General features: G+C 32.0%; 1 long non-coding RNA gene across 2 annotated transcripts; it reads left to right on the top strand.

Moving 5' to 3' along the window:
* The first annotated feature begins 2888 nt into the window (after positions 1–2888).
* Positions 2889–16083, top strand: LOC127732601 (uncharacterized). Of its 2 annotated transcripts, none has more exons than XR_007996338.1 (4): positions 2889–2997; positions 11380–11450; positions 12895–13126; positions 16010–16083. It is a non-coding gene; the product is annotated as an uncharacterized LOC127732601 (long non-coding RNA). The 2 variants fall into 2 exon arrangements; XR_007996339.1 differs by lacking the exon at positions 2889–2997 and adding an exon at positions 5323–5347.
* Positions 16084–16608: the final 525 nt, after the last annotated feature.

Below are 16608 nucleotides of genomic sequence, written 5' to 3'. Positions count from 1 at the left end.
CAGATTTTTTTAGACACTTAAAATGCTTAGTAAGCAGATCAAATAGATAGCACCCTTTTAATTCAGATTATCTTAGACACTTAGCATGCTTAGTAAGTATAACAAATATATAGCACCCTTTAATTCAGATTATCTTAGACACTTAGCATGCTCAGTGAGGTGAGTAGAACAAATAGATAGTGCTCTTTCAATTCAGATAATCTTAGACACTTAGCATGCTTAGAGAGGTGAATAGAACAAATAGATAGCACTCTTTTAATTCAGATTATCTTAGACACTTAGCATGCTTAGAGAGGTGAGTAGAACAAATATATAGCACTCTTTCAATTCAGATTATCTCAGACACTTAGCATGCTTAGAGAGGTGAGTAGAACAAATAGATAGTGCTCTTTAAATTCAGATAATCTTTGACACTTAGCATGCTTAGTGAGGTGAGTAGATCAAATAGATAGCACTTTTTAAATTCAGATTATCTTAGACACTTAGCATGCTTAGAGGGGTGAGTAGAACAAATAAATAGTGCTCTTTCAATTCAGATAATCTTAGACACTTAGCATGCTTAGTAAGTAGAACAAATAGATAGCACTCTTTCAATTTAAATTATCTTAGACACTTAGCATGCTTAGTGAGGTGCGTAGAACAAATAGATAGTGCTCTTTCAATTCAGATAATCTTAGCCACTTAGCATGCTTAGAGAGGTGAGTAGAACAAATAGATAGTGCTCTTTCAATTCAGATTATCTTAGACACTTAGCATGCTTAGTGAGGTGAGTAGAACAAATAGATAGCACTCTTTCAATTAAGATAATCTTAGACACTTAGCATGCTTAGTAAGTAGAACAAATAGATAGTGCTCTTTCAATTCAGATTATCTTAGACACTTAGCATGCTTAGTAAGTATTACAAATATATAGCACTCTTTCTTTTTAGATTATCTTAGACACTTAACATGCTTAGTAAGGAGATCAAATAAATAGCACCCTTTTAATTCAGATTATCTTAGACACTTAGCATGCTTAGTATGTAGAACAAATTGATAGCACTCCTTCATTTCAGATTATCTTAGACACTTGGTATGCTTAGTAAGTAGTACAAATAGATAGCACTTTCTCAATTCAGATTAATTATCTTAGACACTTAGCATGCTTAGTAAATCTTCTTTAGGTGTAATACCACCAAATCATAGTACGTCAAATCTGTTTGCATACGAAAAAGGGTCGAAAAAAATATTCCCTTGAATTTGACAGTTGTAGGAAAATTGCTGTAAAAATTTTCTAAGTCATAAACATATATCTTGGGTGTTTCAAAGACCATTCTTTATTTATTTGGTGTTTCTATAGAATATTTTAAAAACTTGAAGTTACATGGTTACTTAAGTTTGTACACAGGAAAAAAAGGGGTGAAAATTTGATTGGTTAACTTTCAGAGATGGTTATTTTCTTACATGCAATGAAATGTTAAGTGAAATTTTGTCTGTAGTACTGGACAGGATAAACCTAGCCTTAGCACCCTAATTTAATTTTTTGACTCTTGTCTACAAAAATTTAGTTACCTTTATATTCGGTCATGTATTTGATCTAACTGGTACTGGTTGTTTTATAGTTTTTTGTTTAATGGATAGACAAAAGTCATGCACTAATCCGCTATTTTATCTCCATTTACTGACTATAAAAGAGGGGCTAAAGATACCAAATAGACATTCAAACTCAAAAGTCGAATATAAACTGACAACGCCATGGTTAAAAAAAACAAAAAAAAAAACAAAGACAAACAAGCAAACAATAGTGCACAAAACACAACTTAGAAAACTAAAGACTGAGCAACACGAACCCCATCAAAAACTGGGAGTGATCTCAGGTGCTCCGGAAGGGTAAGCAGATCCTGCTCCACATGTGTTTTCCGTCGTGTTGCTCATGTTAGTACAAACCCAATAATAAGTCTAATTTGGTAGGTCACATTCGGAAAAAGGGGACGGGATTGCAGTTAAGACATTAAGAACATATCATCAATCATCTGTGAAACGGATATTCCGTAACGGTCAACCAACTCGTGATGGCGTCCGTAAAATTTACGAAAGGATGATTTCAACTTCACCACTTGGAACTCTTGGTTTAATAGCTTCCTTGTGAACAGCGAATACCTGTTGAACAATCTTTAGTTCTTTGTGTAATATCTTGTGGAATTTGTTATTGTTTGTTCTTTTATTTATGTTGTTAGTACTTCTTCGATATCTTCTCCTATTCGTATGTTTGTTTCTTGTTGATCTATCAATACACGCATTATTTGTATTTAAGAAAATCAAAGTATACATAATTTGGCGCTATCTGGATTTTTATGAAATTTGTATGTATTTTGGAAAGCATCTAATCATAAAATAAAAAAATGATATGAGTTATATTCAAACTTTCTGGTACATGTATACACTCAATCAAAATTATGAAACAATTATTTTTTTTTGTTTTTTGTTATATATACTTTTATTTGCATATCATGCTCAGGTTTCACCTACAAATAAATGTACAAACAAATTTGCAATAACGCATACATATATGGTAAATAATAATCGTCTCAATATATTCGTCAATTATACAATGATGAATACATCTTTAAGCCCTTTTTTCTTTATGTAATATTATTGATTTTTGACCATTTTTCTTTTCCTTTATTCGCTGTATTGGTTAAGCATAAACTCTTCGAGGCTGTGGCAATAATATAATATAAAATTACATAAAGAAGCATTCATTTCGTAAATCAATCCTGGTGAAGCATAGCTTAATACAGTTTTTTTTTTTATAGAATCTTGATGGTAATCCCAAACATCTGTTTACAGTATATTATAACAAATGTATTACATACATATTTATATTATTTAATAAACAATTACTGGAATGAATTTATCAGACGAAAAATCCTGTTTACATAACGACACAATCCACTATAAATTATTTTAAAAAGCTGTGTACATTAACGCAGATTTAATAGGGGAGATATAACGAAGGTAAGTACGACTTAATAATTTTATATTTCAAAAAAGGCATTTTATCTATTGTATTATAAAAATTTCAAAATCCAGGTACAGTACACACTGGGACATAGTCGGAAAAATACTTTTTTGTATGTCTTATATGCTGGACAATCGGGTCCCTGATGAGTCTGTCTTTTGTAATCATTGGAACAGGTGACAAAATATGTGTAATAATATTGTCAGTTGTAATAAAGGGTAATTAAGTTACAATATGGATTAAAATGTACATTTACAGGTAAAATCTGAAAGAATTTTAAACAAGTGAAATATATGAGGTTAGTTATGATATTATCAGTGAGACTTTTACTCTTAATCAGCATAACTTTTTTTATTCTTCAGACATTATTTTCTGTTAAATAGTATGCTCGTTATACATGTATAAATAGATCCCTTTAATTGCACTGAAAAATCTATATCCGTTAGGACTTTGATTCAAATATGTTTGTTGACTTTATTTTCCTAACTCGACTTTGAAAGAATGTGGCTTTTAATTAGAAAAAAAGAACATTTTTGTTTAGGGGCAACTGAAGCCCGTCTCCGGGTGCGGGATTTTCTCACTGGGTTGAAGACCTATTGGTGGCCTTCGGCTGTTTTCTGCTCTTTGGTCGGGTTGTTGTCTCTTTGACACATTCCCCATTTCCATTTTCAATTTTAAGACTACATGGCTTTCAAAAAATTTGGTTAAAGCGTTCCTGATAACAGTTAAAAAAAACCAATAACTTACGATTCACGAGATTTATAAAGTGTTATTTTCATTCAGGTACGATAACCTGGAATGCTCATGACCTACAATGGTTTTTAAAAAGTTCTACTCTATAGCTTTCGGATCAAAATTCAACTGATAATTCAAATGAACTGTAATAAAAAACTAATATGATTTTTACCTGACAATAGCCATCATGATCTGGTGGACGGTTAGGGAATATATTTGAACACATGTGTATATGTGTATATACTGAACAACGTGTATATACTGAACAAAGTGTATGTCTTTTCATAAATCTTAATTAACCAGGATGTTTGTCATTTGAAGATGTCATAAATATCTTATGTCTCCAGAAACCACAGTACCTAACTTTTGCTGTTGTTGTTGTCTCTGCTATTGTTGCGTTTGTTGTTATTATTGTTGCGTTTGCTGTTATAATTGTTGTTTTTTGCTGTTATAAATGTCGTTTTTGCATGCATTACCACAGTGATGTATCTAATTGTGTCAATCAGCAAGATTAGACCAGGCACAGGTCTTGTTATATGACAAAACAAATTCAATTGCATTCAATATGTAAAACTAAATGATTTTATTATTGTCACGTCTTGATTTTTTTACCTTATACTGACATAAAGGGTTAACCATTATACCAACAATGCCACGAGTTATAATAGCGTTGTTCTTTGTCGTATTATCTACTGTTTGCACTACAGCAATTGTTACATCCAGATTTTTACGGTGGTCGTCGTCAGTGTCTTTGACAACTGTGCACCTTTTCACTGATCGGTGGTTGTCCTTTCACTCCATGTTCTTCCAGAACTGAATAGTATATTTTTAACAATCATCATTTGCTTCAGGAATGATTCAAGGTTTTGTAACATTATTTTTTCGTCATTTTAAAACCTTAATTTGTTCACTCTGCGTATTTAATATTAAAGATTAAAGATTTTAACGTGTTATAGTATTCTTTTATTTGTCTTTGTAAATTATTACTATTACTGTTTAGTCTGTTTTTGGTAATATCCATTTGACGTGGCTCAGTACTTATACATCCCGTCATTGTGTTATTGTGCTATTGTAAATTTTTTTATTCTTGTCTTTCGTTTTTGCTTATGTGCTTTGTCTATATGCCTTTTTGTTTTTCTTTGTTGATATATTTGTTTGTTTATATAGTGATTAAGAGTATAACACAATGTTGACTGCTGTACACCTATTTTTGACTTTTTTACCTATTATGTCTGTTTGTTTTGTTGACACATCGTTGTCAATATATGGGAATTTTATGCGAGAGGTTTAACTAGCTATAAAACCAGACTTAATCCACCATTGTCTACATACGAAAATGCCTGTACCAAGTCAGGAATATGACAGTTGTAATTCATTCGTTTAATGTGTTTGCGCTTTTGATTTTGCCATTTGATTAGGGACTTTCCGTTTTGAATTTTTCTCGGAGTTCGGTATTTTTGTTATTTTACTTTTTGCTTTATTATTTTTCAAAGTCATTCCGAAATCTAATACTATGATGAATGTTGTTCTTGTTTAGTTTTAACATGCCGAACTTTTTTATAGATATAATGTACAACTAAATGTTATTCATGAGAGAATACGTCTTTAAAGGTAATGTTTGACAATGTGAAAGAATAGGCAAGACTCTCTCTCTCTCTCTCTCTCTCTCTCTCTCTCTCTCTCTCTCTGCAATAGTTTCTTTCTGAGAAGGTATTAAATTAAAACAAGATATATTTACCAATTACCTGGGAATGCTTATGACCTAAAAACGGATGTGAACTGAAGTTAAACCCCGGTTTTACAAATACAGCAGGTATTGTGGACTTTTCTGAAGCTCCTGCGGTTTTCTCCTTATTATATTTTTGAGGTTCATGTAACTCGAATCTAAATTAGTGTGAACTGTTGTGTGTGTGTGGTTTTTTTTTTTTTTTTTATCTTTGTTGCCTGTTTTGTAGTGGAGTGTCTGTCCTTCGACTTCGACTTTGACTTTGATTTCCCATCTACATTTTCAGTTTGTCTTATTTGTTTCGTAGACTAAAACTAATAGTTTAAATGTTCAGTTAAATCGTGTTGTAGTGGTATGATCTTATCTGACTATATACCTAATTAATGTTCATAATTCTGAATATAAATTTCTTGAGTACATATTTTTGTTTTATAAAAATGCCTTTATTCATAACACAAAAGATGTTCCAACAATTGATAAGTGTTTCATTCTTAATAGACGACCTGAAAAATTATAATAAAATTGAACAGGCATTAAAAAAAGCATAACTTACGGACTTAGTTTTTCTTAGATTTACATCGTGCACTATTAAATTTTATATCCATAAGGTTTTGAGGTCAAATCTTCCCGTTTAACTGTTGTTTCTTTTGTTATAAAAGCCACCTGAAATTTGAAACTTTCATATATTGATAAAAAAAAAACAATATAAAATAATTTCGACGAACTTACATTCGATATTTCTAGCTACTGAAGTCAGCGTTAAGGTAAAAAGAACAAAACTTTACATTATAATTGATAGTAGATTATGTCCTTGGATATTCAGGATTTTCCGTCTGACAAATATATGTCCCGAAATAATCTTTTTGTTGTCTAACATCCTATATAGATATAAGATTGATTGATTGTTTGTTGGTTGCTTAACGTCCAGTGGCAAATATTTCATGCATATTCAGGACGAGAACAAATTAACAATAAATACAAAACGTAAGTTCTGTAATAGGGACGTCCGGGATTAAGGTCGGAGAAATTTAGACTGCCAAGGGAAAGGAGGGTATATTGGATAGGGACAGAAATTTAGCCGTGCAACAGGTCACCCACGGACCCCTCAAAGAGTTGTTGCAAGGGTTCTTAACGTGCAAAGAGCGTGGCACTCTCATTACACAAGGCATCGGATTTAACGTCCCTATTCTGCAAATTTGTACATCCCGCACAGCCAAACGGACGCCCCACTTTAGCAAGGGTTTTACTGCCGGTCCGAGGAAGACCAATGGTAACCATACTTCTATTCCCCAGTCACCCTTGGGGGTTATAGATATAAGAAGATGTGGTATGAGTGCCAATGAGACAACTATCCATCCAAGTCACAATGTGTAAACGTAAACCATTATAGGTCAAAGTACGGCCTTCATCACGGAGCCTTGGCTCACATCGAACAGTAAGCTATAAAGGGCCCCAAAATTGATTAGTGTGAAACCATTCAAACAGGAAAACCAACGGTCTAATCTATATAAAAAAAGGGAAACGAGAAACACGTATGAACAAACGACAACCACTGAACATCAGGTTCCTGAATTAGGACAGGTGAAAACAAATGCAGCGGGTTTAAACGTTTTAATAGGAGTCAACCATCAACCTACCTGAAACAATAGTGTAACATTACAACATACTATGGTGATATAATACAATTCATTATGACTAATGGTGTCAAAATGCATACATCTATATGTATGTAGCTGTTTATAAATACGTACAAAACGCAGAAGTATGATACAAAAGTATTATGCAAAAGTATGAAAAAAAAAAACATTCAATGTTGTTTTTCACTTTTTCAGGACAATGCAGGAATTGAAATTAAACAACTAAATGAACTAGTTTAGTTTAAATTCTGCTGCGTTAATTTTTTCAGAGAGAACATACATACAGTTTTAATGTCGAAACAGTGTCAGAAGGAAGAAACGTACCTAAACTGATATTGCTTCCCTTTCAGAAACAACGAGTAGAGGATACTAAACTAAACCGAACTTACTTTGAAAGTGGGAAGTCAAATATTATGTATTTTGATTAATAAAAAGACATATACAACACGAAGAGAATAAATGTTTTAAGACAATTGCTGTCGAAACCTGACTTAGAAAAAACACAAAAACTAGCAAACTATCATCATTACCGTCGCTGATTTTGACATCTATTATCAGCCTTTGTGAAACCTTTAAATCGCAGATATACAACAGGTATACAACGTAGGTACCTTTTCCAGTTCTATTATGGAATTGAACGTTTATTTCCTTTATAAAACGTTTTTTTTTTACTTAAACATATCTAAATCAGTAGATATTTTATCTGAAACAAAATTATAGATCCTAGACTTAGTTCAAATTGTTATTTGCTCTCGTCCACTTGAAAGGTGAAAAATTGAAAATTGAAAATTGAAGTTGTTATTACATTTGTATTATAATATACTTTCGTATTAGTATGGCCTCGTTTATATATAAACAGATACGTGCATATAAAAGGAAACATTGTCACAAGATTAAACATCCTGTTCTGATTCATATTATGATAATATGATGTTAAAAAAAAAATGTCCCGAACACAAATTTTTCTGACGAAACATCCTGATCATTTAGGGGAATAATCTTATGAATTCAGACGCAGATCTTGGAAATATCTGTCTGACTTGTCAAGGTAAACGTAGCAAAGGTTAATATAACTACACTTTTTATTTAATTAAATAATTTGTGTTTTATATACAATATTTATTATAGTTTTCAAAGGTTTCAATTTCAATTTCAAGAAAGCTTTAATAACATTATTTCACTTCTCTGGAATGAATTATTATTTATGCTATAACTGCGGCAAACCTTAGGTAGACGCTCTGTAGTATCCGAACTTGCATCTATCGTAATATTAATTTCAACTATCGCACCCTTAACAACAATCTGTCTTCAATTTTCTTTGAGCGCAATATGTCTTGGATCATGTTAATATACAGGTTCTAATTAACATGATTGTGCAAAAATAAGATACAAACATTCGATTTAAGGATGTACTAAGGTCAGGTATTTTTGTGCGATGTTCGGACTCTTGGTTTTTCCTGTGATTCAGGATAAAATATTTTGCCCATATCACCGACTTTTCTTTTAATATAAGACTTCAATACCTCATAAAGAGGTAATCACCAAAATTAAAGCAGATTCTGGTTTTTTTTTTTATCATATAATACTAATGCTAGATTTTGCGTATTTTGGATTTAATTTACAAACCCGAATATAGTTTACACTCCCGGTATTTCATCAGAAAAACAGACCAATAGATGTATGACTAAAATAAACAATATATACTGTATTAAAACCGATTTCAACTGAATTAGTAGGTATTTCTTACCTAGAGCATTTGCTTTTAAAAAATGTAAATGAACAAAATTATACAAAACACAACACCGAAAACTAAAGAATGAGCTACACGAGCTCATCAAAAACCGGATCGACAAGGGTATGTAAATCCTGCTCCATATATATGGCACCCGTCGTGTTGTTCACTGAAGTACAAACCCGGTGAAAAGTCTTTTTCAGTAAGTCAAATTCAGGGAAAAGAGGACGGGATTGTGGTTACAACAATCGGGACATATCCGTCGTCATCTGTGAAACAACTATTATATAACAGTCATCAAATTCGTGATGTCGGCCGTAAAATTTTCGAAGGGATGATTTCAATTAAACCACTTGGAACTCTTTGTTTGATAGCTTCCCTGTGAATTATCTAAGCCTCTGTATAGATTCGACCTGAGTATGCATATACGTGCAACGAAACATTCAATTTGAGGGTATCTTTGTTGCCTTTTTGCAAAATGTCCGTCGTTTTTTGCTTTGATTTCCCATCTCCATTTTCAGTTTGTCTTATTTATTTCGTAGACCAATACTAGTATTTAAACTTTCATTTAAATCATAATTTCCTAGAATGATCCTATATAATGATATAATTAATATGTACATAATACTAAGAATAGATTTTTCGGGTAAATATTTTGTTTTATAACAATTGCGTTTATTCACCACATGAAAATACCAGAAGTAACACAAAAGATGCTCTAACAACTGATTAATGTTTCTTTTTAAATAGACGTCCTGAAGATATTAAAAAGGTTGTACATGCATTTTACAAACATGACTTATGAACGTTTTTAAAATTTACATTTTTCACTGTTAAATTTAATGTTAGATTCCTAAGTTAAGAAAATCAATTCATCTGTTAACTTATTTCGGGTTATGAAAGATGTATGGAAAGTCTAGATAGATCTGTAACTGTTTAAAATCATGTTGGTATAAGACCCCTACATAACAGACCATATTTCACCTTTTATCTCGTTTTAATGTTCCAAAATCAATCAAAGTCTTATACATGTACATGTATACGTGCACTTGCATACGGTTGATTTCTTTCCGACACATATCTTATTATATAAGCTACCAGAATTATATTCTTTTATAAAAATAGATAAAATGCTTTTTTTTAAATACAAAATGAATAATGTGTACTTACCTTCGTTATATTTCTCTCGTGAAGTCTGCATTAGTGTACAAAGCATTTCCTCATAATTTATAGTAGATCATGTTCTGGTATAACCTGATAAATACATCTCTAGGATAAATCTTTATGTTTCCTGACACAATCTCGATAAATGGTGTCAAAATGCATCCTTCTATATCTATGTAGCTGTTTATAAATATGCAAAAGTAGCAAAAGTATGATGTAAAAGTATAAATCAAAAGTATGACAAAAAAATATTCAATGTTGTCTTTCATCTTTCCAGTAATATTTAACAACGAAATGAACTAGTTCAGGTTAAATTCTGCCAGGTTACCTATTTGTAAGAGAAAAACAAATTAATCTTCTATTTTCGAAAAAGTGGCAGAAGAGGGTAAAGTACCTAAAATGATGTTGTTGTTCCTTTGAGTAAAGAACACTTAACTTAACATGTTAACCTAACTGACTTTGATAATGGGAAGTTGTGTAATAAAAAAGACGTATACAAAACCTAGAGAATAAATATTTAAAGTTAAGTGCTGTCAAAACCAGGCTTGAGCAATCAACGAACACATCGAACATACACACATAAAAACATAGAGGCAAGCAAACTATCCTCATTACCGTCACCGATTCTGCAGTCTATTACCAACCAATGTCGGATGATAATTGGGAAACCTTTATTTCGTAGAGATACTAGTACTACAGGTATACAACGGAGGTACACTTTCTGGTCACATGACGAATTTGGATGTTCATTGCCTTTCTGAAATGTGTTTACGTTAACAAAACTAACTCGGTAGAACTTCTCTTAAACAATATTATAGATACTAGACTTATCTTTAAATTGTTGTTCGGTTTTATCTACTTGAAAGGTGAACAAAACAATTGAAGTTGTAATTTTTTTTATTATAATATACTTTCGGTATTATATGTAGTCTGGTCTTTGTGTTTATGTATAAACAGGTACAGAAAACAATGCCACAAAATTCAACATCATGAACTGTATCATATAATCTCATGATGTGCAAAACAAACAACAGATTCATCCTGGACATCAAATTTAGAAAAGTTTTACGTGATTTAATGGAATTTGACCATTTGTTGGAGAAATGTAGCAATATCTTGTGAACCTATCTTATATAAGACTTATCAGTAAACACCTCTCATTTTAGGTTAGATGTGTTGCCACAATGAGTAGTTGATCATATCATATCAACAATTGTTAAATTGGAGGAAATTTTTTGATTATTTGTAATAGTTTTATCTTGTGAACGCAACTCATTTGGGCCCATTTGACGGAAAGCTCTCATACTTTATTAGCCATCAATGACTCATTTTGACACTATATTTAGTGCAAATTGCATAAAAGATCATTTAAATTTTTTTTCAGTTCATCATTTCAAATGAACCAATCAACAATTGTTAGAGCAACATGTATGCTACTTCTACTCTTTTCATACGGTAAGTATATACATTACTGACATTTAAATCTTAGAAACATAATTTATATTTGTTGTTATTGGCTTTGAACTAGCTGCCAGTAACTGCAAGAACTCTCAGATTTGGTGAACGTTTAAATACCCTGCGACGTCCGTTCTGTTTATTAAATAAATGTTTTTCTGCGTGGTTTCAATCTGAATACGTAGGCCTTTTCAGAGGATTTATAGTTTGTTCTTATGTTGTACTGTTACATCAGTTTCCCTGGTTAGGGGGAGGGTTTGGCACCAGCAAACATATTTAACACCGCCATATTATATATGTGTCTGTCCCAAGCCAGGAGTCTATAATTGAGTGGTTGTCGATATTGCTGTTTTCATATTTGTTTTTCGTTTATTGTTTTGTAGTTTGTTCTTGTGTCGTGTCGTTACACCACTGTCCAAGATTAAGAGGAAGGTTGGTGCCTCCAAACATGTTTTACCCCGTCACATTCTATATATGCCTGTACCAAGTCAGAAGATTGTAGTTCAGTGGTCGTCGTTTGTTCATGTCCGTCATATTTGTTTTTCGTAAATTGTTTTATCATAAATTAGGCTGTTAGTTTTTTCAATTATTGAATTCTTTCATATTTTTCATGTCGGATCCTTTTATAGCCGACGTATATACGGTATGGGTTATTTCATTAATAAAGAACGTAAGGTTCCCTATTATTGGTTGCATACACTTTATTTGAACTGTATAGTTGTCTTATTGGCTATTATACCTATCTTCTTATTTTTATACATGTTTCAGTTACTACATATCAACTCGAACATGCCCCGTTTATGCTATTAAATGGGTCAAAAAAGCATATTTTCTTAGTATAAGCAACCACACAAAAAAAAGGAACGAACTCATGTGCTCAGGAATAGTCAGTAGTACCTGCTACACTGCAGAACCCTGTCGCTTTAGTCTTGAAGGATGTCAGGAAGAAGCGCATTGGACCATTCATTTCGTAACAAACAATAGTACAAACAACACACCCATAGAAAGACTGAGCAACACAAACCCCATCCAAAACTGGGGGTGATCTCAGGTGCTCTGAAAGGGTAAGCAGAACTGCTTCACATATGGCATGCGTCGGGTTGCTCATGTAAGTACAAACCCGATGATAAGTATAATTCGGAAGGTCACATTCGGGGTAGGGGACGGGATTGTAGTTACGACAATTGGAACCTATTCGTCGTCATCTGTGAAACAGATATTCCATTACGGTCAACCAACTCGTGATGGCGTTTGTTAATTTTAAAAAGGGGTGATTTCAACTTCACCACTTTAAAGTATTAGTTGAATAGCTTCCTTGTAATAGATGGAGTGAACACAGTTAGATTCTACCGATTTGAATTAACAGAACAATGAATCAAATAATTATAACAAACAGTCATTTTTTATTAAAGCAACCGATGAAACTTTCAAAGCACTTTTTCAGTACTTGATGTGGGAGGACAAGAACCCACACTGTCAGAGTCAGATTGTATAAGTTGTTGTGAAGTTGATAGACCAAGGGACAGAAAATGCTATCTTTGTCCTGGTTGGCCAGAAAATTGTAAAAATATGTCAATTTGTTTCGCTTGTTGTGCACTTAATGGACCAAGGGACGGAAAATGCTTTCGTTGTCGTGGTTGGCCAGAGATATGTGGACCACGCGGCCAGATCTCAAGGTCAGTATAAATAATTAACCGACATGACATTTATGTGATTTTTTATGAAAAATATCAAAATGAACGTATTCAATCTAAGTGGGTTACAACATATCATTACACCAGTATCATGTCTTGAATAATCTTTCGAACTTGATTTAGATGTTAATATTTAAACATATCAGGTGCCCTTTCTTTTAAAATGCAATGCAAATAGCTTTTAAATGAAGTATTAATCATGTTTTTAAAATTCGGTTGAAAGAGTACATTATACGCATATTCTTTTTATTACGGATTCTTTAACCAGCTAAAACTATCTTTCACCAGTGATATGTATGAAAGGATAGATTTATTAGACATAATCTATTTAGAAAGGTGTGTGATTGAATCAAATATATATATATATATATAAAAACAACAAAGACAACAACAAAAATGGTAAAGTATAGTGATCCCATAAAACAAATCTATTGTAAAACAACCACGGTCAATATAACTCCTTAATCAAATGACGTCATAATTAATGGGAAAGCATGTATAACTAAACAGTAAACCCTAAAATATACAAATTAAATATCTAGGGAAATTAATCATACTTAATAACGAAAATGCGATTAGATCATGTGGTTCGATGTAGGTAGAGTTATGACAGGGAAAGAAATAACCGATATGAACAGAACTTTGACACATATGAAGCGATATTACGTAACGGTCAAACAACATTTGACACATATAACCGATATTACGTAACGATCAAGCAACATTTGACACATATGATACGATATTACGTAGCGGTCAAGCAACCTTTGACACATATGAAACGATATTACGTAACGGTCAAGCAACCTTTGACATATATGAAACGATATAACGTAACGGTCAAGCAACATTTGACACATATGAAACGATATTACGTAACGGTCAAGCAACCTTTGCATGTGATTATAAATCTTCTAAAGTAACAACATTGATTCAACCTTATAATCAGTTGCATGTTGTTCATCATTTTTTAGCAGCAACACTTTTATTAATAACTTTGAATGTTGAAGTGTGGGATAGGAAACCCTTGGTTAGTTATAATGTTATTGTATTGTTCTCTGCTATCAGTCTTGTGTCACATTATGTATATATTAAATATTGTCATAGCATGTCATTTATTTCCTTTCTTGTAATGATAAAATATCCTGCAACATTGAAGATGATCTTGTATATAAAAAACAGCTACTCCGAAGTACAGCTGCCGATGTTAGACTTCATTGTTTTGAAGTAATATTTCAATCAATTATTGTTCTTCTATATTACGGTCGTTTTATCCAAAATGGCTCTCTCTCTCTCTTGCTATTTTCAGTCATGTTTTAGATCTGTCTATGTTACCTGTGTAAATCCTATTAGTCGGAATAGGAACTTGAAAAGCTGTTCAACCAATTATATAACTAGTCACATGAATATGTTTCTTTGGATTATCTGAATCATTCGCAAATATCATGTTGACCTCGGATTTTTTATAGTCTTTGTCTAAATTATTTAACACTTGTCTAGACTCGGGAAGATTGCGATCTTGACATATTATATAAACATTTGTCTATTGTTGAAGACCGTAAGTTAACCTATACATGTCTTTCGATTTATAGTTATTTAGGGTTGTCTCAATGCCGTATACTTCTGATCAAGATTTGAAGTGCTAAGATGTTAAAGTTGAGAACAATCTGAAAACAAAATTAAGGATGTTCGCTACTCTGTTTCAAAATAACAAGCTTTTTAAAAGACTGTTATAAATTGATAGTATATGAATAAAGGAACTAAAAAAACAGAGAAAAATGAAGGGTCCGTGTGCTTGTTTTTTGAGATATAAGCCTTTGAAAATTTGGCGGGAAATTATTCTCTCTAGATTTTTCATACTTTTAACATTGTCCGCTTTTCTCTTTTAAAAACTATGAAAAAATAACAAGGATTTTATAAGATTTTCAAATATGGCTTTTAAAACTATATGAAATAAAATTATGAAAAGAAAAGTAGGGGTTAGTGGACAAAATTATTTAATGGCAAAACATGGATAAAACCAGAGGATTCCGAAAATCTGGCAAAATTTCAAAAACAAGAGGAGCGAACATCCTTAATACATTGTCTTGAACGTCAATAATAGATGACAAGGACAGGCATACTACGATTTATTTCTATTCCGTTATATTTGGAATTTCCCTATTCTATTTCTATCTTTAGACTTGTGGTACAAGTTTGGCTAGTATGTAAATCAGAAGTGGTCTGATGTTACTGTTGTTTTCTGCACGAATATTTCGAGGGCGGTAGTACGGGTGGGATTTTATAGGCATATATAAGTCCTGATTACGTTTGATTATTATCGATGTGCTCCAGTAACTTTGATAGACGAAGTTAACGTTAAGCTCTGCATAATATATTACAGTTATGTTTGTATTGATATGTATTTAGAGGACATTGTGAATGTATATAGATGGAATTGTGGTATATTTTTGTAATTTGTAAAATGTTTACAAGATATTAAATGTTGTTTCGCTGAGAAAATAAGAAAGTTACTGCGAGCAAACAAACCTAAATTATGACTTGTCTCTTATTTAGCCATGTATTTAGTATAGAAATGTTTTAAATTCGGACGAATTCATGAGGGAGAATTTAAAGAACGATACATGCGATACTTAAAATGATAATATTATGTACATGTAAATAAAAAACAACGCCGTCAATAAACTTCAACTTATTCTTTTCTGGCCATGCAGTATGATACATACACGAATCTGCATATAACATGTATAACTTTCAAGTGGATTCCGAATAGTAAGCACTTGATATTAAAGGAAAGTGTTTGCAAATATGATTTGTAGAATAGTTATATTTATTTAAACTTATCTTTTTTTATTTTTTTTCCAGAAAATGAATTGCAGGATCCTGATACATGTCAGACATTAAAGTTTAGGGAATAAAATTATTTGACAACAAACCTCGATTTTTGTCAACAATTTATTTGCTTTACCGAGCCATATACATGATAAACGCGTAAATGAAACATATAAATACAAATTTATAAGAGGAGAGATTAATTAATGTTGAAGGTTTTTAGGAGGAAAGGAGGATATAAAAACAAGACTTTTATTTCCTCAGCATTAAATTACTCTCTTTTAGACTGCATTTGAGTTAGCACCAATGAGACAGCAAGACATCAAACAAAAACTAAATACCATCAATACAATTAAGATTCAAACACAAAATTTGGAACGACAGACAGGTAGAGGTGACAACGATTTACTATGACATAGCTAATATTGGGTTGAGAATTTGATTAATTGGATGTTCTTTGATGACATATATGAAATATTATCAGATAAGATAACGTTCTGAAATACATTTTTATGAAGAAAACAAATGTTTAAGGTGGTACCAAATACCTTGACTAAAATTAATTTGGCTCGTTTAATTTTCATAAAATTTTGACAAAATATTTACTTTGACCCTTCGACAAAATTATAAAA

This window comes from Mytilus californianus, unplaced genomic scaffold (assembly GCF_021869535.1).
Source record: "Mytilus californianus isolate M0D057914Y unplaced genomic scaffold, xbMytCali1.0.p SCAF_25, whole genome shotgun sequence".
NCBI lineage: Eukaryota > Metazoa > Mollusca > Bivalvia > Mytilida > Mytilidae > Mytilus > Mytilus californianus.
This window is presented reverse-complemented; position numbering and strand designations above follow the sequence as displayed.